We start from the raw sequence: 22,787 nt of genomic DNA, 5'->3' as shown, positions 1-22,787 counted from the left end.
TTTTTCTAAAACTCCAAACTACCCTTAGCTAAAAATATTTTTTATTTTAAACCATAAATTACCGTAATCACCCAAATAGTTAAAATACTAAATTACCCTCAATTAAAATAATTATTAAAAACCAAAACACTATAGTTAAAATCCAAATTATATTTAATTATTAAAAGCCCAACATACCATTTTTCTTTTTTTAATTTTATCAAACAATTAAAAAAACGTACTACTATCAACTAAATAAAAAATGCAATTAAAACTAAAAAAAGGGTATGTTGATAAAATTAAACACATACTACTATTTTGGGTTTTTTTTAATTGTTTGATAAATTTTTGTATGTTGGGCTTTTAATAATTAAAGATAATCTGGGTTTTAACTATAGCGTTTTGGTTCTTAACAATGATTTTAATTTAGGGTAATTTAGTATTTTAACTGCAAGGGTGATTACAATAATTTAGGTTTAAAATAAAAAATATTTTTAGCCAACAGCAGTGTGGAGTTTTAGATAAATATTTAACGATAAAAGTTAAATTTAACCGAGAAAGTTAACAGAGGAGAGGTGTTTGATATATTTGCCAGGTAAGAGGGGAGGTAAGTGATATTATCCAACTAAGAGGGGGTGTAAGTACTATTTGTCCAGCTAAGAGGGAAGGTAAATGATATTTACCCAAAAAAGAAAAGGATACTTCAGTGGTTCAAGTAATAAATTTAAGTTGAAAGAGAAAAATTGACTAGGTTAAAAAAATATAGGGGAAGTTGGGAATTTAAAAATAGCAAGGGAGAAGTAGAGGTGGAAGTTTGGTTTTTTAGGGAGATCAGATGTGAAAGTTAGAGTAGGGAAATTTTAGTAAATATACTAAGTATAAAGGAGAAATAAAAACTTGCTGTAAAATTTATCTTCATTTCACATTTTTCCCTAATCTAATATTAATAACTTAATCAAAATGTAATTACTTCCAAGAACAAAATATTGGTATTTCACATATAGTAAGGGGAACAAAAGGGTTTATCTATAGGCAAATTTCAAAAATAAGGGGAGAGGCAAGCCATGGCCTCCTTGGCCTAGGATAGCTCCCCTCCGGTCTGAGCATTGATAAAGTGAACTAAAAAAACTCATAGGTGAATCCCTCTTAAATGTGAGGTGAAGAGGTATGGGAGAAAAAAATTATAAGCCATATTACATCTAAAACACAAAGAAGATTTTTATTGAAAAAAAAAAAAAAAAAAATCCCCTTCCCCAGCGTTCATGTCAAAGTCCAAAAGGAAAAAAGAATTTTAACAATCATGAATTGGAAAAATAGTAACGACTAAATCCAATTGAGAATCTACCCAAAAAAAAAAATCCAATTGAGAAAAGAATAAAATACTCAAAAGACAAGGAAGAAAATAAAACTGGATAAGAAAAAAAAAATCAGAAACCTTTTTGATAAGTTCATGGTGAAGTCCAAAGTAAAAGCATACAAAAAAATCTAGGGAATCGTGAACAGAAAAAATGGCTATTGTTTAGAAATAACTTTCAAGTCCAATCGAGTAAACGATAAAATATTCTTGTCCCGAGTGAGTCATAAAAAAAAAATATATATTCATGTAAAATATTCTTGTTCAAATTTCCAAATTCATCATTTACAAGGTAATTTCTAATTCACATGCTTTGCTTTTTAGTCCCACATCGAAAAACTCACAAAATGTTTGCCTCTTTACAAATCTAAGCTCTACAATCATCAATAGCCGAGCTCAGTAGCGTGAGCTTGTAACCATGTGGGGCATTAAGGTGATTGAATGTTGGTTCAACTCTTGTCGGGTTGGGTTGGTAGGTGCAACAACCGGTTTGCCCGCTCCAAGTTAGGAGTTGAACTTTGTAGCTTGGGCGAAGGCCTAGGCTTCATGGTTCCTAAAGTGGAGGGTAATGCGCCAGGCTGGCTTCACAGAGCAGCGAGAACCTCCCGCTCTTGATGGTGGAAGGATAAAAATCGACGTACCATCAACCCAGGTGCCCCAAGAGATGGTCCCAATCAAACAATCACCTTTTTTGCATCTCTTCTTAATTCATGACATGTAGAAAAAGGCCGCCCCTCTATTTGACCTGATACCTGCTTTTTAGCTACAAATGTTGCAATGATTAATTCCACACCCTCACTAGCCGTATAACCATGGTTAATTCCATACATCTTCGAAAAGCTTCAAATCGACGCTTGCACCATGAAACATCACAATTGTCATTGGTAAGATACCAAACCCCTTTTTGGCAACTGTTATTCCCAATATTAGGCTTGAAGGCTCTTTGTTGTCATGTTTTTCTTCGATAATGTTGTTGCCACTGCATCAACGCCAATCATTGTCTTGATGCCTCCCTGGAATTTCCAACCCCTCCTGCTGAATCAATAGTGTTGTCGTCGCCAATGCTATTGTTGTGCTCTAGCCTTACTAAGTGGAGAAAATCCCTCTTTCATTAAAGCTATACCTTGTTCCTCCTCCATGCCTAATATGGAAACCCTCTTGCCTAAGTTAACACATATGACTAGCTCTTGTAATCCTTCCCTGCCTTCCATCCTAGGTCCCAGTCCTATATGCTCAACCGTCCCTAGCTTGCGTACCTCTTTTGCGATAAACAATTTACTAACTTCCTCTACCCCCTACCTCCTTGCTTCATCCAGATCGTATCTCTATCCCTCCAAACCACTTACTTCAAGCACTCAATCTTCTCAATTGGTCCCCGCCACCAACACCCCCCCCCCTTTAACTCAAGAATCATCCAACCTTCTCACCCTAATGGGGCCCCCACCTTCACCCCGTTTGAGCCCATCCCTTAAACCTCACAACCACTTTCTTAGGCCTTATCACTAACTACCCACCCTCTCTTAATCCCCCTCATTCCCTATCACCTTAGCCCACTCCCAGCCTCTAACCCAATGCCAAACTTTGTCTCAACCTAAACCAAACCCCGACTATCATAGGTATGGTTCCTTTTTGGGTGGGCTTAATCCTCCCTCCTTTTTTCCTTTTGTTTGGTGGTTTTTTTTCTCCCCCAGCACGTGTTTTTTTTTTTTGTTTTTTTTGGAATTTATTAATTTGATTAATAAATTAAATGCCCAAGGGCAATATTGGAAACTCACTATTAGGGCGGTTACAAAATAGGGTTATATATTTTGGTAACCACCGCATTAGTGAGTAAGTAACTGAGTGATTCATTCGCACGAGCGAATCTCTGAGAAACGGCGGCTCCATCTCTCTCTCCCTCTCTCTTAGAATCGCAGGCTTAGAAATTCTTCTTTCCTAGTATTTGATCTTCATTCCATTAATCCACGGCATTTGGGTTGTGGATATTATTCCCTTTCCCTGTGATTGTGGAATCTCGCCGGTAAATCTTTGGTGGTGGAACGAGAACGTGGATCTAGACTTCCGTTGCGAATACTTCAAGTAAGGGAAAGCGAATCCAGGTAAGGAATTTTTTCCCCATCAATTAATTGAATTGAATTACTTTTGATGTATTACCAACATTGGCATCGAGCCATTGGTTCCCACGGTTTATTGTTCCTCCCCATTGTTTATTTTTATTGTATGGATCCAATGGGAGGATCAAGGGTTTAATACGAAACCCATGGGAGAATTGATAGGGTTTTTGGAAACCTTTAATTTTGATTCGGATCCGAGTGGGAGATCCTTGTGAATTTCCCTAATGAAGATTTGCATGAATTGATAATCCATGATGATAATTTTTTGTTTAAAAATTTATTGTTGGATTTTTTCATGTGTTTTTGGATGATTTTTTGAGTGAAAAAACGTGTTTTACCGTTTTTTGTAAAAAAATTTCGTTCAAGAAAAATTGAAAAATCGCCGTTTTTTGGTCCTTTGTGGACCAGACGGATGACCGTCGACCGAGACGGTCGTCCGTCTATTATCGAGTGGTCACGGTGACCCGAGACGGAATTTCCGTGCGGGAGACGATCGGAGATCGGTCATCCGTCTGGTCACGAGAATGCCGGACGGAATTTCCGACTGGGGAGGCGGTCATCCGTCCTGGGCATAAAAAGCAGACGGAATTCCGTGCGGGCGGACGGCGATCCGTGCGGGAGATGGATTTTTTTGGATATTGGTCTGTCCCGATTCGAGAATGTGTTTCTAACTTCTTTGGACACCAATGGCCCAACAATCTGTGTGATGTTTGGGCATTGAGGGCCTATTGGGGCCTAGTGGGAGCTAATGAGGTAGAAGTGTTACGTGTGAACCACCTCATAGCTTTAACATGATTGCATGTTTTATTTTAATAAAACTATTTTTTATTTATGGGTCTATCAATCATGTTTCTTGCACAGAATGAAGCTAGTGTATAAGTCTATGTGGGTTTGCATGAGAATTTGATTGAATGTTTTTTAGCATCTCTTTTGGTTTAAGTGCTTATCCCATAGGTTGACTATGCTAGTGTGATTTGTTGTTGCATGAGTTGTGTTTTATGCTAGATTTATTGAACTCATTCTTGTATGTAATATCTCTAGAAAAAATGGCTGCTACCAAGAGCATTGTTGTTGACCTCACTAAAGGAGATAAGCTGAATGAGAGGAATTATGACCTCTGGCACCGAAAGGTGCAATATCTCCTGGAAGAGCGAGGATATGCTGGAGACCATAAACCAGGACCATGAACCCACCGAGGAAGGTACCCCTTGCACAGCATCGCAGGGACCTTGATATATACAATGCTTGGAAGAGGAAAGACCGGGTAGCCAGGATTACAATCCTGAGCTCCATGAGGGATGACCTGATGCTTCGTTATGAGAAGCATAGGACTGCAAAGTCTTTGTGGGAGGCTGTGAAGTTCCAGTATGGAGGGACTTCCACCACAAGAGGCCGCCAGCTCGGACTCACTTTTGACGGTTATAAGATGCGCCGGGGTCACACCATGAGGCGGCATATAACCATCATGTCTAACATGATTAGTGAGTTGAGCGCATGTGGGCGCCGAGAAGGCGATGAGGAGCAAGTCTCCGCAGTCATCAGGTCATTGCCAAAGACTTGGGAGCATATGAAGATCTTCTTGACTCATGCTGATGAGGTCAAGACTTTCGATCAAGCTGCCAAGCACCTTGAGCTTGATGAGGATCGGATGTTGGCCGATACCCCTCAACCGATGTATTTGCTGCTGAAGCTAGCACTAGTAAAGGTGCGGGCTTCAAGCGCAAGAGAGAAAGCTCAACCTCGGCGGTCCAAGCAAAGTAACCGGGGTGGGAACAAAAACAAGAGTGGGCCCAAGCGTTCAAGGGGGACTAGTGCTTTGGCAAGAAGAAATCAGCTTTGATTTGCTTCAAGTGCGAAAGCCTTTGGTCATTTTGCTCGTGATTGCACTTGAGCAAGAGGTATGTCTTGTGTGTTATACCTCATCTTGTTATGTAACAAGTTCTACTATGCTTGCTGAACTAAATCCTTTGTGGATTGTTGATTCGAGTGCGACAGAACACATAACAAGGGAACGCTCGAGCTTCGTGGAATACCGTCGTATTCCAAGAGGAAGCAAAAGAATAACGATGGGGAACAGCTCAAGCGTGGAGGTTCATGGCATAGGCACATGCAAATTAGTTTTGCGAGGTGGCCGGACGTTGTTACTCCATGATGTGTTGTATGCTCCGGACATTCGGCGAAATCTTGTTTCTATTATTTATCTTTTAAGACATGGTTTTAGAGTTGTATTTGAAAACAATTCTTTGGTTTTGTATCTGGGTGATACGGTTTATGGTTATGGTTTTCTTGATAATGGTTTCATTGTATTGGATACAATTGATTATTCATTTAATTCTAGTAATGCTTTTGTTTGCCAAAATCTTGTGTGTATTGATTCTAATTTGTGGCATGCTAGACTAGGACATATTGGCTTAGATAGGATGAACGGGTTGGCAAGAGAAGGTCTCTTAGGCCAAGGTTCACTATCTGATTTGCCAACTTTGTGAGTCATGTCTAGCGGGAAAAGCAACTAGAAAACCATTTAAAAAGGCTTTGAGAGCCTCTCTTCCTTTAGAACTTATCCATTCGGATGTGTGTGGACCCATGAATGTGCATACTAGAAAAGGACAGTCTTATTTCATCACATTCATAGATGACTATACAAGGTATGGTCACATTTATCTAATTTCTCATAAGTCGGAAGCTCTGGAATGTTTTAAGAAATTCATGAGCTTGGTTGAGAATCGATTAGATAAAAGGATTAAAACTCTTAGAACGGATAGAGGAAGAGAGTATCTCTCCGATATGTTCAAAGGGTTATGTGATGAAAAGGGGATATCTAGACAACTTACTATTCCGGGGACTCCACAGCAAAATGGGGTTCTTTGAGAGGAGGAATAGAACCTTGCTAGACATGGTGAGATCCATGATGGCGCGGGCAAATCTACCCATCTCTTATTGGGGAGATGCTTTCTTGACTGCGGCCTATATCCTCAACGAGTTCCAACCAAATCGGTTCCTTCCACACCATATGAGTTGTGGACCGGAAGGAAGCAGATTTGAGTTACTTGCGCGCATGGGGATGTGCGGCATATGTTCACTCTACTTCTCACCAATATGGAAAGCTTGGACCCGAGAGGAAGAAAGTGTATCTTTGTGAGATATTTACGAACCCTCAAAGGGCCATGTCTTCATTGGACTAGATGAGAGTGAGAGGAGAACGGAACTTGAGTCTAGGGATGCAACATTCTTGGAGAATGATTTTCCATCTCTTTCGGGAGTTAACAAAGAATCATCGGAATTCTTTGAGATACAAGATAGTGGTCTTGTCACTCCGGGGATTCAGATTTCTGGATAATGAACTTGGGGTTCATCCGGAAGATCCTAGTGGGAGTGGGAGTGCAGATGTGATAGCTACCTTAGACGGTGAGCAATCGACATGCACTTGCGCCGTAGTGGGCGCGGGCTAGTTCCTCGTCGACGTTTCGACATAGAGGATGAAGCCTACATGGTAACTCCTGAAGAGATCGATTGTGAGATGATTTCAGTCGATGAGCATGAACCAAAGAGCGTGCAGGAAGCTCTTGCGGGGTCAAGCTCAAAGGAATGGTTAAAAGCAATAAAGGAAGAGTTGGAGTCGATGAAAGTTAATCATGTGCGGGACTTGGTTGACTTGCCGCCGGAGCCGAAAGGCGATTGGGAACAAGTGGGTTCTCAAGATCAAAAGAAAGGCGGATGGATCTATTGAGAGATTCAAGGCTCGTTTAGTGGCTAAGGGCTACACCCAACGAGAGGGCGTTGATTATGAGGAAACTTTTTCCCCTGTGGTTAGGTTTGCCTCAATTCGCCTCATACTAGCCATTGTTGCTCGGTTGGACTTGGAGCTTTATCGGATGGATGTAAAAACTGCTTTTCTCAATGGAGAACTTGAGGAAGAGATCTATATGGATCAACCTCAAGGCTTTGAAGCACATGGACTTGAGCGCAAAGTGTGCAAGCTTAAGAAGTCCATATATGGCTTAAAGCAAGCATCTAGACAGTGGAATGTGCGCTTCCACCAAGCTATGATGGAAAATGGTTTTTCCATGCTTGAGGAAGACCACTTTGTGTTTACACCAAGAGATCGATAATAATTATGTCATTACGACACTTTGTACGTAGATGACATACTTATGGCTAGCAATAGCAAGGAGCTATTGGAAACCATTAAGAAATGGTTGTCCTCCGTATTTGATATGAAGGACATGGGTGAAGCAAGCTATGTGCTTGGTGTCAAGATTGTCAGAAATAGGCAAAAGAGATTCTTTGGGTTTATCTCAAGAGACCTATATTGACAATGTCTTGACGAGATACCAGATGCACAACTGCAAACCAATTGATACTCCAGTGGAGAAGGGTTTGCATTTGAGCCTTGATATGGGTCCTAAGACTCCAGAGGAGAAAACCAAGATGGAAAGAGTTCCATATTCCGGTGCGGTGGGTAGCCTTATGTACGCTATGATGTGTACTAGGCCGGATATTTGTTATGCGGTGGGTTTGGTTAGTCGGTACCAATCAAACCCGGGCATAGAGCAACTTTGGAAACGAGTCAAGAGGATATTGAGATATCTCGGAGGAACGAGTAACTACATGTTGTGTTACCAAGGATCGGATTTGCGGTTAGTTGGCTATAGTGATGCCGATTGGGCTGGAGACATCGATGAGCGCAAATCAACCTCCGGATATGCTTTCTTGCTGAATGGCGGGGCCATTTCGTGGTGTAGCAAGAAGCAGGCTTGTATATCCCTCTCGACCATGGAAGCGAGTATGTGGCATGCTCAGCTGCGGTTCAAGAGGCTGTTTGGTTGAGGAGATTCCTTCGACATCTTGGGATTGTGATGACATCCAAAGAGGCTGCCCTTGTCTCTTGTGATAGTACGGCAGCTCTTAGCTATGTCAAGGACCCCAAGTATCATGGGAAGACCAAACATATACAGTTGAGATATCACTTTGTTAGAGACATTACATCAAGGAAGAAAGTTGTACTTAAGCACATATCTACTAGTTTGATGGTAGCTGACCCTCTTACCAAACCTATAGCCAAGGATGTTTTTATTTCTCATGTAAAATCCTTGGGCTTGCGTAGATTGTGACTTATTTTTGTACTGAGACTTTCTTATTAATGAGTAATATGAGTTCATTCCAGCATTTTTTTTATTCACTTTCTGTGTGATTGTGTTTTGCTAGCATAAAACAAGATATGTCAATAGGCAAGAGAATGGCTCACTCACACGAGCATTCGCCTCGGCGCCTTGGAGGCGGCGAGAGATGAGACAGATTGTGAATGACTTTGTGTAGGTCAATTCATAATCATGATGTCGCCTTGATTTGGAATCAAGATGAGTTTCTCTATTGTGAAGAGAATCGACATGAATGTTCCCACTATTCATGTTGCCTATAGGAGCAGTGCGAGTACTTTATGTGGCGCTAGGGTGGCGACAATAAAGAAACTCGGGTTAGGCGCAAGAGGTTGCGACTAGACTAAGACCTGTATGGTGTTGAGATGGACATACGTTCTATTGTATATAGAATGCTCCACCATAGCACATATATCATACTATGTGTGCTTAGCGATCATTGGAAATGAGAGGATGGATCCCTGCTCCTCTCATTGTGTGAGTCCTGGACCTTATGGTCCATTAGTGTTCTTAGTGACTTTCGACGACATCATGAAACGAAGGGTTGATGTGGCTACTTTGGGGTGTTACCTATGGTCATGATTGATTCGACCTAAAGGGGCACTACCGGGAAAGGAGTCAATCCTAAGTGTAGTGATGGTGCAGAGGCGAAAGGAAAGGTTTGATTCAACTGCACCCTAAAAAGTGTTTCTTGGCGCCAAGCTGTATGTGTTACGGTAGTGAACATTTTAAGGACAAGAAGGTGATCTCTCGAGAGGATCGAGATACCTTTAGTACGGTGAGTTTGAATAAACCTAGGACACTGTGTTATACTAATGCTTATTTGATTTGTTTCTATGAGTGATGTGCCATTACGGCCTTGCGGGAAGGTTTCTAGTTTGGGGCTCACGCGTGTGCGGGTATATCACCGGTCGCACAACCCATTTTGCCGGTATGACTTGTGGATATTAGTGTACGGGACACGGGTGGTCTATGTATCTGGGATACATAGTGAAGAGATCAATATATATGTATATCCGGGATATGCATGTGTGTGCGGGACACAAGAGGTCTATGTATCCGGGATACATAGCGAGAGAGATTGAATGTGTATATCTGGGATATACAAGTGTGTGCGGGACACATTGAAAGATTAACACTTGCCCTTGTGCAAGTGGGAGCTGTTGGAATTTATTAATTTGATTAATAAATTAAATGCCCAAGGGCAATATTGGAAACTCACTATTAGGGCGGTTACAAAATAGGGTTATATATTTTGGTAACCACCGCATTAGTGAGTAAGTAACTGAGTGATTCATTCGCACGAGCGAATCTCTGAGAAACGGCGGCTCCATCTCTCTCTCCCTCTCTCTTAGAATCGCAGGCTTAGAAATTTTTCTTTCCTAGTTTTTGATCTTCATTCCATTCATCCACGGCATTTGGGTTGTGGATATTATTCCCTTTCCCAATGATTGTGGAATCTTGCCGGTAAATCTTTGGTGGTGGAACGAGAACGTGGATCTAGACTTCCGCTGCGAATACTTCAAGTAAGGGAAAGCGAATCCAGGTAAGGAATTTTTTCCCCATCAATTAATTGAATTGAATTACTTTTGATGTATTACCAACATCCACAAACATCTAGCCCACCCTACTTGTCCCCTCCGGTGCGCCCCAACCCCGCCCCCCCCCCCCCGGGGCCAACCCCCCGCGCGAGGGCCGCGGGGGGGGGGGGGGGGGCGCCCCCCCCCCGCCCGCCTAACAACCCAACCAAACAAAAAAAGAAAAAAAAAAAAAAAAAAAAAAAAAAAAAGAAAAAGACAGCGGCCCCCCCCCCCTGCCCCCCTCCCCCTTTCCCCTTTCCCCCCTCTCTGTGTGTGTGTGAGGGGGCGACCCGCCCCCCCCCCCCCCCCCCCCCCCCCCCCCCGCGCCACCCGGTGGGGGGGCCGTGGTTGTTCTGGGGTTTTTCGGCGGCTTACCTCTCGTATTCAACTTTATATTTATCCAACCGACCTTGACTTGGTCGGTCTAACTTGGTCCGATCTGGTCGGATTAAGTTTGGACCGAACTGGTCTAATCGTTTTGATCGAACTGGGTTTAAACCGAACTGATTCTGGTTTATTTATTCTTTCCTCATCACCTACCTTCCCCCTCCCTTAGTCATTCTCTTCTTCCCCTTCATCTATTGTTTTTGACCCTTCAAACTAGGGATCACCAATTTTATGGGAGAATCAGATGTGAAAGTTAGAGTAGGGAAATTTTAGTAGATAGACTCTAAGTATAAGGGAGAAATAAAAACTTGCACTAAAATTTATCTTAATTTAACATTTTCTCCTAATTTAATATTAATAGGGTAAATATCACTTACCTCCCCTCTTAGCTGGACAAATAGCACTTACACCCCCTCTTAGTTGGATAATATCATTTATCTCCCCTCTTACCTAGCAAATATATTAAACACCTCCCCTTTGTTAACTTTCTCGGTTAAATTAAACTTTTACTGTTAAATATTGTTCTAAAACCCAAACTACCCTTGGCTAATATATTTTATTTTAAACCCTAAATTAACATAATCACCCTATCAATTAAAATACTAAATTAACCTCACTTAAAATAATTATTAAAAACCAAAGCACCAAAGTTAAAACCTAAATTTATAGTTAAAACCTAAATTATCTTTAATTTTTAAAAGCCCAACATACCTTTTTTTTTTTTTTTCTTTTTTTCAAATTATCAAATAATTAAAAAAACACTTACTACTATCAAGTAAAATTAAAAATGCAATTAAAATAAAAAAGGTATGTTGATAAAATTAAACACGTACTACTATTTTGGGTTTTTTAATTGTTTGATAAATTATTTAAAAACAAAAAAGGTATGTTGGGCTTTTAATAATTAAAGATAATTTGGGTTTTAACTTAGGTGTTTTGGTTTTTAAAAATTACCTTTTTTTTTTTGGTTGCCAACCCCGGATTCCAAGGCTTTGCCTTGACTAATCCGGTGTTCGACCCGGGTCGCACACCTGGCTGTGGTGGATGAGTCTCCCAGCGGGGATTTTTTGCATCCACAAGGTTTCTATACCAGAACCTTGCTAAGCGGACCAAGCTGTAATTTAGTATTTTAACTGTTAAGGTGATTACGGTAATTTATGATTTAAAATAAAAAATATTTTTAGCCAAGGGTAGTTTGGGGTTTTAGAAAAATATTTACGATAAAAGTTAAATTAACCGAGAAAGTTAACAGAGGGGAGGTGTTTGATATATTTGCTAGGTAAGAGGGGAGGTAAGTGATATTATCCAACTAAGAGGGGGTGTAAGTGCTATTTGTCCAACTAAGAGGGGAGGTAAGTGATATTTACCCATATTAATAACTTAATCAAAATACATTACTTCCAAGAACAAAATACTTATTATACTCATAAAAAAGGGACCAACCCATTGCATACCGATAATTATTGGGCATGGAATAGGTCTACTTCTCTTTGTCCTTACATGTTCCATTATTATCAATGGAATGAAATAAATGCTTACCTATTCTAACAAAAGAAAAAATAGCAATAATAATTAATATTTACTCGTGTTCAAAAATAAGCGTGGTATTTAATTTCCAGAAGGGATCAACTTATGTAAAGTCTATTTTATTTGATAAAGGAGTATTTCTATAGTTTGAATTCCCACCTCACACCACCATATAAATGCAAGAAATGGTATAACCCATATTGTATTTGTATGATCAATATAAGAAATAAACAAACACAAGTCTTAATATAAGAAATAAACAAACACAGTTCTTTGTTCATTTGCAAGTACAATTCAAGGTGACACCCTTGTTATTTGTCATGCAATGATGGTGTATGCAAATCGCAATGGTTACAGAGAATTGTGAATCGCGTCAGACAACAAAGAGGTCATTGATACGATGAAGCAGCTCTCTGGACCCCCACCTCCCCCATCCGAGCTTCTATTCATTCTTAGGATATAGAGGAGATGAGTGATAATTTCTTTTTGGTCAAATAATCATTTATATTAAGCTCTCTAATGTAAGATGCCTAAAGGCCGAAAAAGTTGGATCTACAAGGAAAGATGGTGGGAACAACCACCAAACTTAAGAAATTCCAAATATGAGAGGTATGGGTAGAATATGAGTGAAGAGAGTATTCCTGTCACCTACCAAAAAGGTTGGGTATGAGAGGGTTTTAAAATGGTATCCATGTTATTTGACTTTATGAGGGTAATATGGTCATTTTTCTCATGACTTAACAAAATCATAGATGGAATGTTAGGCAACTTATGATTATTAAAACATGCAATCTGTAATTTAAAATACTAAAGTGTGCAATCCAGAATTTAAGTCCCACTAAAACATGCAATCTGTAATTTTTAATAAACATTTATATTAATCTTTCTAAGGTGAGATGGCTAAAAGCTGAAAAAGTTGGATCTACGAGGAAAGGTGGTGGGGACAACCACCAAACTTTAGAAATTTCAAACAGTAGACCTTTTAGCTAAGCAATCTGATGCATGGTTATCGCTCCTATTAATATAACAACAATACAAAGACTGAAAACATGAAGAAAGTTTAAAAACCCCATCAACCAACCCAATGCTTAAGCATTCCAGGTTATTTGGCTTCTATTAAGTGCACACATTGCTTCCTTGCAATCTGCGTGATGATTTTCAAATAATTTAGTTCATGTTTATCCTAAGGCAAGCAAATACTATTGCGGAATCTAGCAACAAAGGCCCTACCATTTTGTTTGGCTCTTGAGTCCCACATCGAAAAACTTTCAAAATGGTTGCCTCCTTATAGCATGAGTTTGTAACCAAGCCGGGCATCAAGCTGATTGAATGTTGGTTCAACTCTTGTTGGGTTGGATTAGGAGGTGCCAAATTTGGTTTTCCCTATCCAAGTTGGAAGTTGAGCTATGTGGTTTTCCCTATCCAAGTTGGTGCCAAATTTGTTAGAACCAGAAGACCAGAGGCACAGTACAGACAGACCAATTACAGAATCAAAAGAAATAAATATATAACGTATTCTTTATGTCAGAATCACTTACCCTAATGTAGTAGAATGAGCGAAAGGAAAACAGCACGAACTTTCACAGGGTGAGTTGAGGTGTACGAACCGTACTTTTCTTTAAGGTATTTGAACGCCCCCTTTATCCTCCTGGGTTTGACCTTGACGTTCTTACCTCCAAGATACAATAACTCCTAAATCCGAAGGCAGCACTCCAACAGAGTCTACTTGCAAAGGAGATCCGAAGGTAATACACAGCACCGAATGAAGAAAACAAAAGAAGGAATTTTCTAACACTAGATTTTTGAGATTCTGTTTTTCACCAAAAACGAAATAGAATCTTGTTCAGAGCTTAACATCTATTTACTGACTCGTATGGACACCTTCAGAGGGCTGCACATGTACGTAAGGTCACCTGCAAAGGGTTGTGACTGTATGATCAGTCACCTCCCTACTGCAAAACCCAAAATCAGGTTTTCTAGATCCATGACCCACGACCCCAAGTCCCAAGTCCCAAGTCCCATTATAGACATATTTATATAATATTATAGTGCCCCATGGCTTGGTTAGACTAGGGTCTACGGACCACTACCGCAACCACGCCCAACTTGGTCCAGCTCGTTGCATGCGTGTGATCCACACATAGCTCTCTACTAGCATACACCCCACTTATGAGCTATATATGATTATATAATCATATAATCATTAGCTCCATCCGATGTGGGACTAAACATATAGGGTAAATTAAATTACCTAATATACATCCAGAAGAGTCCTATAGAAACAAGAGTCCTAAAACAAAACTAGGGAGATAGAGTTTTAATGATTTTGAAACTTATCTAAATAGTATATTATATTATATTATATATTTTTAAAACAAAATCCAACAAAATTTGGTTTTCTCAATCGAATAGTCACCTTTTTACACTCATTAGTGTCCTACATATGTTCTGGAAAAGTATTTTTGTTGTTATTGTGAAAATAAATATACTACATATAGTATTTAGGTCTTAATTGCGGATTTTGCTTGGGTGTTGCGCATTGCAGCCTATAGTCAAGATCAAAACTCATTTCGCAGTTAAATTCTACCAAAAAGAAACTCATTTATTCGAAACGAAGTGAAACAAGTGTTCGATATTTTTTCTCGACCACAAATTTTGATCTAAACCATAGTTTGTATGGTGTGCGGCAGCACTGAAGAATTCTACTCGAATGCACCTAGTTTTTCATCATTGACCACTGCCGAAAAGTAATTTCATCTTGAACAGTTCAGATCATCTTGAAGTCATAATTTAAAGAAAGATAGGGAAATGTGCCATGCCAGTGTCGAGGTGTTTAAACTGAACGTCTCCTCATAATCAAGCCCATATTGTTGAGTGAACCTCTTTGCCACTAAGCGAGCACCGGACCCCTCCTGTAAACCCCTTTTTAAAAGCCTTATGAATGGCAGTCTTTGAACGACTTTTTTAACTAGTCACATTTCAAACCGTAAACTTGCATATTGGGTCATAAATTGGCACATTTATTGCAATACCTTAAGAGGTATATATACAAGATATACAAAAAATGCCTACCTAAAATGAAATGCAAAATACAAAAAATGTCTACCTAAAATGAAATGTACAAAAAAAAGGTATTAACAATCAATTAAAAAGGTGTAGAATTAATCAATCAGTTAGCTAACATAAATGATATTTTTACCATCAATTAATTAGCTAACAGATTGGAGGGAACAAATAAAGTAGATTATTTTTGACTATCAATCAATTGGCTAGCAGATTGAAGGGGGCAAATAGGGTAGATTAGTGATGTGAGTTTTCATCAAATAAAGATGGTATTACAAGATCTTTGTGCAAAGGAAAGCCAATTGGAGGGGGCAAATAGGGTAGATTAGTGATGTGAGTTGTCATCAAATGAAGATGGTATTACAAGATCTTTGTGCAAAAGAAAACCGGGAAAAAATCGTCTGTTGTGCACATCTCTCTGCAGTGCACAGCAGTGCGGCAGCAATGAGTGGCACGTGGAAAATGCGAAACATGCGGTTGAGATTAAAAACCCCTAAATTATTGGATCTAAACCCATTTTATAAAAATTCAACCGGGTCTTTTTACCTAAAAAAGAAACCCGAGTCTTTTCATGAATGTTGGGAAGAACTCTTCAGTGAATTCCCATGGCATGTGATCAAGGATGTCTCCGGTGGGGAGGTTTGCTCTCACATTCCCTTGTGGTGTGGGTGATGATGACTCTTTGATTTTGAGGAAGATGAAGCCGAAGCAATGGAAGACCATTTGAGAACCAAGTTGGGTAGAGGCTAACGAGTCCCCTGTTTGCGGTTGGGACGTGAGGGCAGATATCGGTGTAGACATTCAGGTGCTGGCAGTCACTGAGTAGGTCAAGATTAAATCTTGCCGGCAGATCGTACACAAACACTTGCACACTTCCATCGCAGACAGGAACTGAATTTTTTCTCAGTGAGATTCCTGATTTAAATCTGCCTCCACCGCCTACTTGTGATTATAATTCTGTTCAGGTCTGAGATTATGTTGTGGAAGTTACACGAACCAACAATGTTACTCTGTTTCTACCTTTGAACTCTTGCTTTCACTGAGAAATTCAGGTGCTGTACATTACAGAAATTCATCCGCTGTGGATTTTTATTGTGGAATGACGGATACTATAAATTCAGGGTTTGAATTTGGACAATTGAAACGTGTAAGTTCTAGTGTTCATCGAGTTCCATGGATCGATAATTTTACTGTCTCTACACTGTCTTGCTTTAATGGACGAATTCGGGGGTCTCGACTATACAGAAATATTTTACTGTGTTTGTAAGAGAGTCTATCGCTTTTTTCCATGAGTAACAGTGTGGATGATTCTTTGAGTGTTGGAATTGGAAGGGAAGAAGCAGAAGTAGAGAAGAAGGAACCCAATGAGAAAGAAGATGAGCAAGGAGAGAGAAATTTTGAGGAGATCGTTGCTGTTATCCTTGAATTTGAAGGAATAAGAGTTTCTACCTTCATACACCACCTTCGAACTTGCAGATCGAAGCTTTCTCAACAACATTATTGTATTTAGCTGGTACTGCTTCTTTCTCAGTTCCTCTTGAAGGTCTTCGAAGCCAATGAGAAGAATAGGATTCTGGTGAAACCCTGTCAATGCGAGAGAGAGAAGAGAAGCGAGTGATGAGCACACAGAGAGGTTTTAATCGGGTTTTTATGGCGGGTAGAAGACTAGATCCATTTAACGTTGTAAATATATTTAAAACTTTATATAAATATTTTATTTATTTTAATTGTGTCTTTTATCCATGGTTTTATTTAGTCCCACATCGGGTTGAGAGGATCTGATTATATGGTTTATATATAGTAAGAGCCCAGGTATTATTAATTTGCCTGAACCCTATAGTGAACCTGCCACGATTATATATATGACTTGGGACTTGGGACTTGGGCTATTAAACCCATGCTGGAAAGCCCACTATGGGTGAATATGTGGAGATGCCATTTGAGTGGCACTCTCCTGTAGGGAGGTCAGCTGGAGGTACCTTGCTGAAGAGAGTTGAGCTGAAAGGAACCCTCACAGCCTTTGGGGCTCTATATAAACTCAATTTCGTGCTCATTCTTGACATACAAAATTCCTCCTCCTCTTTCTCTCTCTCTCTCTCTCCCTCTTATTCTGTTAAGAGTGAACATCACCTGATTATACCTTGAATAAACCTTTCTGGGGTGCAACCTTAAAGGTTTGGGCTGACTGATCTTGGGGTGAAGATACTTTTAGAACCCGTATTGCACAATTCGGGGTGTCTAAATACCTTAAAGAAAGTACTTCATGTACGTTTCAGCACTAAAGGAGTATTGTGATTACAACAATAGTTCTGGTGTGCGTGCAGATCCCTCAATCATCTACAATATTTAACCCTAGTTTTAGAGAGATTTTAATCTTAGCCATTCAATTTGGATTTTCCACGTGTCACTCATTGCTGCCGCGCTGCTGTGCATTGTAGAGAGATGTGCACAACAGACGATTTTTTTTCCAAGAAAACCATATAATAAGTTATTATAATTTTAGGGAAACAAAGATTTTGCATATTTCAATTTGTCTCTAGTCTTCAAGTGAAAGAATAGGAGAGGAAGGAAAGAAGGAAAAGTATTGTCTCTGGATGTATAACAGGATGGTGATAATTCTATCCAAATGTCACCTCCATCACTCATTCAGGAGCGAAGGTCACCTTTGAATATTAACAAGATAGACTCCCCTAAATTAGCAGCTAATTTTACTTTTGATAATTTAAAATGTCACAAGGATAGATGATAGATCCTAACCCATATAGTTGTTGTTCAATCTAGACCATTCCTTCTAGCTTTACAAAATGAAGGACTAAATGTTCTCTGCAGTTCTCTATAATTTAGGGTTTACTTCTATATGATAAAATCTTATACAATTATTGTTGAGTTCTCGTGTATCTTGAGAGACTCTATTCATTGTAATCTTCCAATGGTATAGGTAAATTAAATATTAAAGAAAGTAATATTATAATGCATCTGAAAAGTGCCATCTCATCTCATGCTATTTTGAAATTACATTCTAACAAGAATGATTGAATTGAATTGAATTCGCCAATGGTAGGTTAGTTGAGTGGTTAACAATCCAAACTCTCATGGAGAGGTCTTGGGTTTGCACCCATCCAACGGCACATATATTAGTAATATATTCTCCCTCCCCTACATAAGATCAACTCGCCAGCTTCAAAAAAAAAAAAAAAAAAGAATGATTAAATTGGACATCTAACAGCTGACAATTTCATATGAACAATAGTTAGCTTGGGCTAAAAAAATGATGTAATTAATGGAACCCAAAAGAAACCCTATTCGGACTGGACTACTGAAATTGCCAATGCAGAGCTGTTCTAGTGGAGAAACCAACACCTCTTAGTGAAGAGGTCGTGAGTTTGACTCTTGCTAAAGCATATTAATATCCCTATCCCCTGGTTAATAGAGCCCCTTTGTACCAAAAAAATTAAAAGTCCCTTGTGAAATTGAACTAATTACTATTTGGTTAAAAAAACTCAACTAGGTTAGTGGGGTGTTAGTTGTTAGTTGAAGCAAGAGATGAAGTTATCCATTTATGCAGAGAGAGAGAGAGAGAGAGAGAGAGAGAGAGAGAGAGAGAGAGAGAGAGAGAGAGAGAGAGAGAGAGAGAGAGAGAGAGAGAGAGAGAGAGAGAGAGAGAGAGAGAGAGAGAGAGAGAGAGAGAGAGAGAGAGAGAGAGAGAGAGAGAGAGAGAGAGAGAGAGAGAGAGAGAGAGAGAGAGAGAGAGAGAGAGAGAGAGAGAGAGAGAGAGAGAGAGAGAGAGAGAGAGAGAGAGAGAGAGAGAGAGAGAGAGAGAGAGAGAGAGAGAGAGAGAGAGAGAGAGAGAGAGAGAGAGAGAGAGAGAGAGAGAGTGTCAATTGCGTATCGAAACTGTTTAACCGTATCAAACCGCGCCATCTAAAACTGCACCGTCTTGTACCGTTCAAAATTCAGTACTGTACGCACTGAAACTGAATTTCTTTGGTACGGTTCTGGTTTTAGGTACTCATACCGTGACTACCGTCGTTATGTACCGAAACCGTACCGAATTGGTACCATACCAAATTGAGAGATATAAAATGTAATTTTACAATTAAAATACTTTACCTTTTTACCCTATCCCTAATTCCCTGTTTCAATTTTTCATTTCATCCTTCACTCCTCTTCTTAGATTTACTTGTTTTGCCTCTATTTATTAGATTTACTTGTTTTGTCTCTATTTATTAGATTTACTTATTATGTCTTTGTTAATATCATATTTTATCAATTGTTTGATAGAAATTTCATTAGGATTTTAATGAACTAATAACAAAAGTGACAGTTTTTCATTTCATCCTTCACTCCTCTTCTTAGATTTACTTGTTTTGCCTCTATTTATTAGATTTACTTGTTTTGTCTCTATTTATTAGATTACTTATTATGTCTTTGTTAATATCATATTTTATCAATTGTTTGATAGAAATTTCATTAGGATTTTAATGAACTAATAACAAATACCAAAATTGTATCACACTAGATACCATGTTTAAACAGATTTATCGCATACCGCGGTGTTGTATACGGTTTTGATTTTTTGTATTCAAAGTTTTTTTTTTTTTTTTTGGTGTAATATTCAAAGTTGGTACCATACCAATTGAAACCCTATTCTCAAAGAACAAGATTAGAACAAATAGTAAATTGCTTCTGTTGAAAATTACTGCTAATTTAAATAAAAAAATGGGGTGAGAGAGGCTCGAACTCTCGACCTCAGGATAACTTGGCCACCACCCCTGCTTGTGAATTTTAAGTCCATGAGAAGCTACAAATTAAAGGAATAGAGAGGTTAGTAAAAGAGATATAAAATATGATTCACCTGGTCCATTTTTTTGGAAAGCCAAAACTTTTCAAAGTTTTTTCTATAGAGTTCCATTCCAATTTGTCAAGTGCATTGCTCATGTCTAATTTGATGGCCATCTCAAGTAATAGTGTAACCAAACTTTACCTTTTGAATTGATAACTGACAAGAAAAGCTTAAATTAAGGTACTAAGAGGAATCAAAATACTCCTATGGATCTGACCTTTAAGAAAAAGAAGAAGATAAGCGAGAGAGCGAGACACCAAGACAATTGGCTAAAAGCATAGACATGCCAAAACTATACTAGTGGCCACCTTTTTTGTTAGAACCATTAATGAGCGAAAGGAAATGATGAATAAACCCTTAGTTGTATTATTCCATATCTTATATCTTATAATATAAAATAATGAACGGAGGAAGAAAGAAAATGAAACTTAAAATTCGTTTTTTAAAAGAGAACTTTGTAAAGTCACAAAAGATTAAGTGCAAGATATGGATTATGAAATTATCTAACTATGACTAAACAAAATTTGCTAAACAGAGTATACTATGGTACAAACTTAAAAAACACTTTGGGGAGAGTCGCTGCCAATTTGGCATAGTCTTAGGGTATTTATGCTCCCAATTTTCTTGGGTGTCTCTAAAATTTTTCCTAAATTTTTTTATTTTAAAACAATGAGGAACCCTAATTTCTAGATTGTTCTACCTTAAATATGTTTAGTATTTCGGTGGATCAACCCATACATTTTATTATAGTGTTTGATTATAAGTAAATCCAACATCTAGTTCCCTCATAGATATTGCACTCTTGTGACAGGAACATCTAATTTCCACTGTCTTTCTCTATTAAGTTGTTGGGTTTTACTAGAAGCAATGGCCTTAGGTAAGGCTACCCCCCCCCCCCCGCCCTTACTTATTTCTACTAATGATGGAACTCTTCTTTAGGTTGTTGGTTGAATATAGATCATTGAATCTCTTTAAAGGCATTAAGGTATCTAGGAGGGCCCCTAAGGTTACTCATCTCTTCTTCATTGATGACTTTGTCCTTTTTTGTCAAGCCAATAAGGAGGATGTCCTAGCTGTGAAAGTAGTGATTCAACTGTTTTCTAACCTTACTAGCCAAGTCATCAATTCGGAGAATAGTGAGGCATTTTTTAGTGGGAATGTGGCTCTTGCAGACAGGACTGGACTCCTTCAGCTCTTGGGGTTTAAAGAGATGAACAAGAATGTTGTTTATTTAGAAACCTTCTAGAGCCAAATCTAAGGATCTCAAACCATTACTTGCTAAGATGCATAGGGAGCTCCCGACATGGAAATCCAAGTCCCTGTCATGTGCAGGAAGAGGTGTTCTAATCCAATCCCTCCACTTGTATCATATGAATTGTCTTGCTTTCTCCAAAATTGTTTGCACAACTGGATAGGATTTATCAATGTTTTTGGTAGGGTCCTCCTCAAGATGTTGTCTCTCATTGCCTGGGATAAGTCTTGCTTACCCAAATAGTTGGGAGGTCTCGGGTTTAGGAAGATGGAGAATTTTAACAAAGCTTTACTCCTGAAGCAGGGATGGTGGCTTCTAATAAGTCCCTATGCTATGTGGTGTCAGATTCTTAAAGCTAAATATTTTCCATCCACCTCCTTATTTAATCCTCAAATTACCCAAAAGCCTTAGATCAAAGACTTGGAGAAGCTTATGCTCCTTTGTACCTTAGTTTGCAAAAATGGTTTTCATATATTTGGGGGATCACAAAGATATGTCACTCTGGTTTGATCCCTGGGTATGTATTTCGAATTATAAGATTGGTGAGATTAACTTTGATCTTCTACCTAGGGATACCAATGTTGCTGAGATGGTGGACAACAAGCATGCCTTGACTTTAGATATTAATAATTGCTTCGAATTTGCCATTGCTAATCTAACTACCTCTATCTCTCTTACTACAACTAGTGATTTTTGGAAATTTGATATGTAATCCTCTGGAATTTTCACATCTAAAGCTAGCTAGTCAAGCGTTGGTTTTGTCTAAGCATCCCTACTTGAGTAATGCATTTACTGCTTGGTGGAAGTTTTTCTCGCAGCTCTCTATTCCTAAATTTAAAGTTTTCTTTTGGCAACTTATACATGCAAGCAAGGGTGAAGCTAGGATTAAACATTTAGGGGGGCGAATAATGAATATGGATCACCTCTCTCCGTTGAACGAGCGTTAATGTCTTTTTACCATACATATTATGTGGGCCGATGTGGGACCCACTGTGGGTCCCACCTTTAAATTATTTTATTACATTCTAACGTGGGATGACATTAAAAATTTAGTTAAATTAATAGAAGAACTAAAATATAGATAACATATATATATATATATATATATATTGAAATAAAGCATAAAAGGTCAAAATGTGGGAGAAAAACTTTAAGAAATCATGAAAGAAAAATGTGGGAAATGTTATAAAATAAAGAGAAAATACAGAATACAAAGAAGAAAGACAAGATCAGTTCATCACTTCTATTGAGTTAGTCATTACATATTTATAATGGAACTAGCATCTTCTCTGATATGGTAATACCAGAGTCTACAAAGAAATACAATATATGATTCTCACACACAATAAGATTATCTTGATATGGAAGGATAGATTGCCACCCAAGATAGAAGGTGCATAGAATGGAAATATTGACTGCCAACATTGTGTAATGAGATGGTTGTGATCTTCACCAATATTGCATCCTGAGGTAGTTGAGATCTTTAATTGGAAGTACAATCTTTTTGGGGGTAATGGATATCCATAAATAAA

General features: G+C 38.7%; 1 non-coding gene across 1 annotated transcript; it reads left to right on the top strand.

The window, feature by feature from the left end:
- The first annotated feature begins 1,722 nt into the window (after nucleotides 1–1,722).
- LOC149024013 (signal recognition particle RNA) lies at nucleotides 1,723–2,023 on the top strand. Its single transcript, XR_016171960.1, has one exon.
- The last annotated feature ends 20,764 nt before the right edge of the window (nucleotides 2,024–22,787 follow it).

This window comes from Hakea prostrata, chromosome 2 (genome assembly GCF_041222555.1).
Source record: "Hakea prostrata isolate BN-2017 chromosome 2, UWA_Hpros_2, whole genome shotgun sequence".
Taxonomy (NCBI): Eukaryota; Viridiplantae; Streptophyta; class Magnoliopsida; order Proteales; family Proteaceae; genus Hakea; species Hakea prostrata.
Note: the sequence above shows the minus strand (reverse complement) of the source record. Positions and strands in the feature narration are given on the sequence as shown.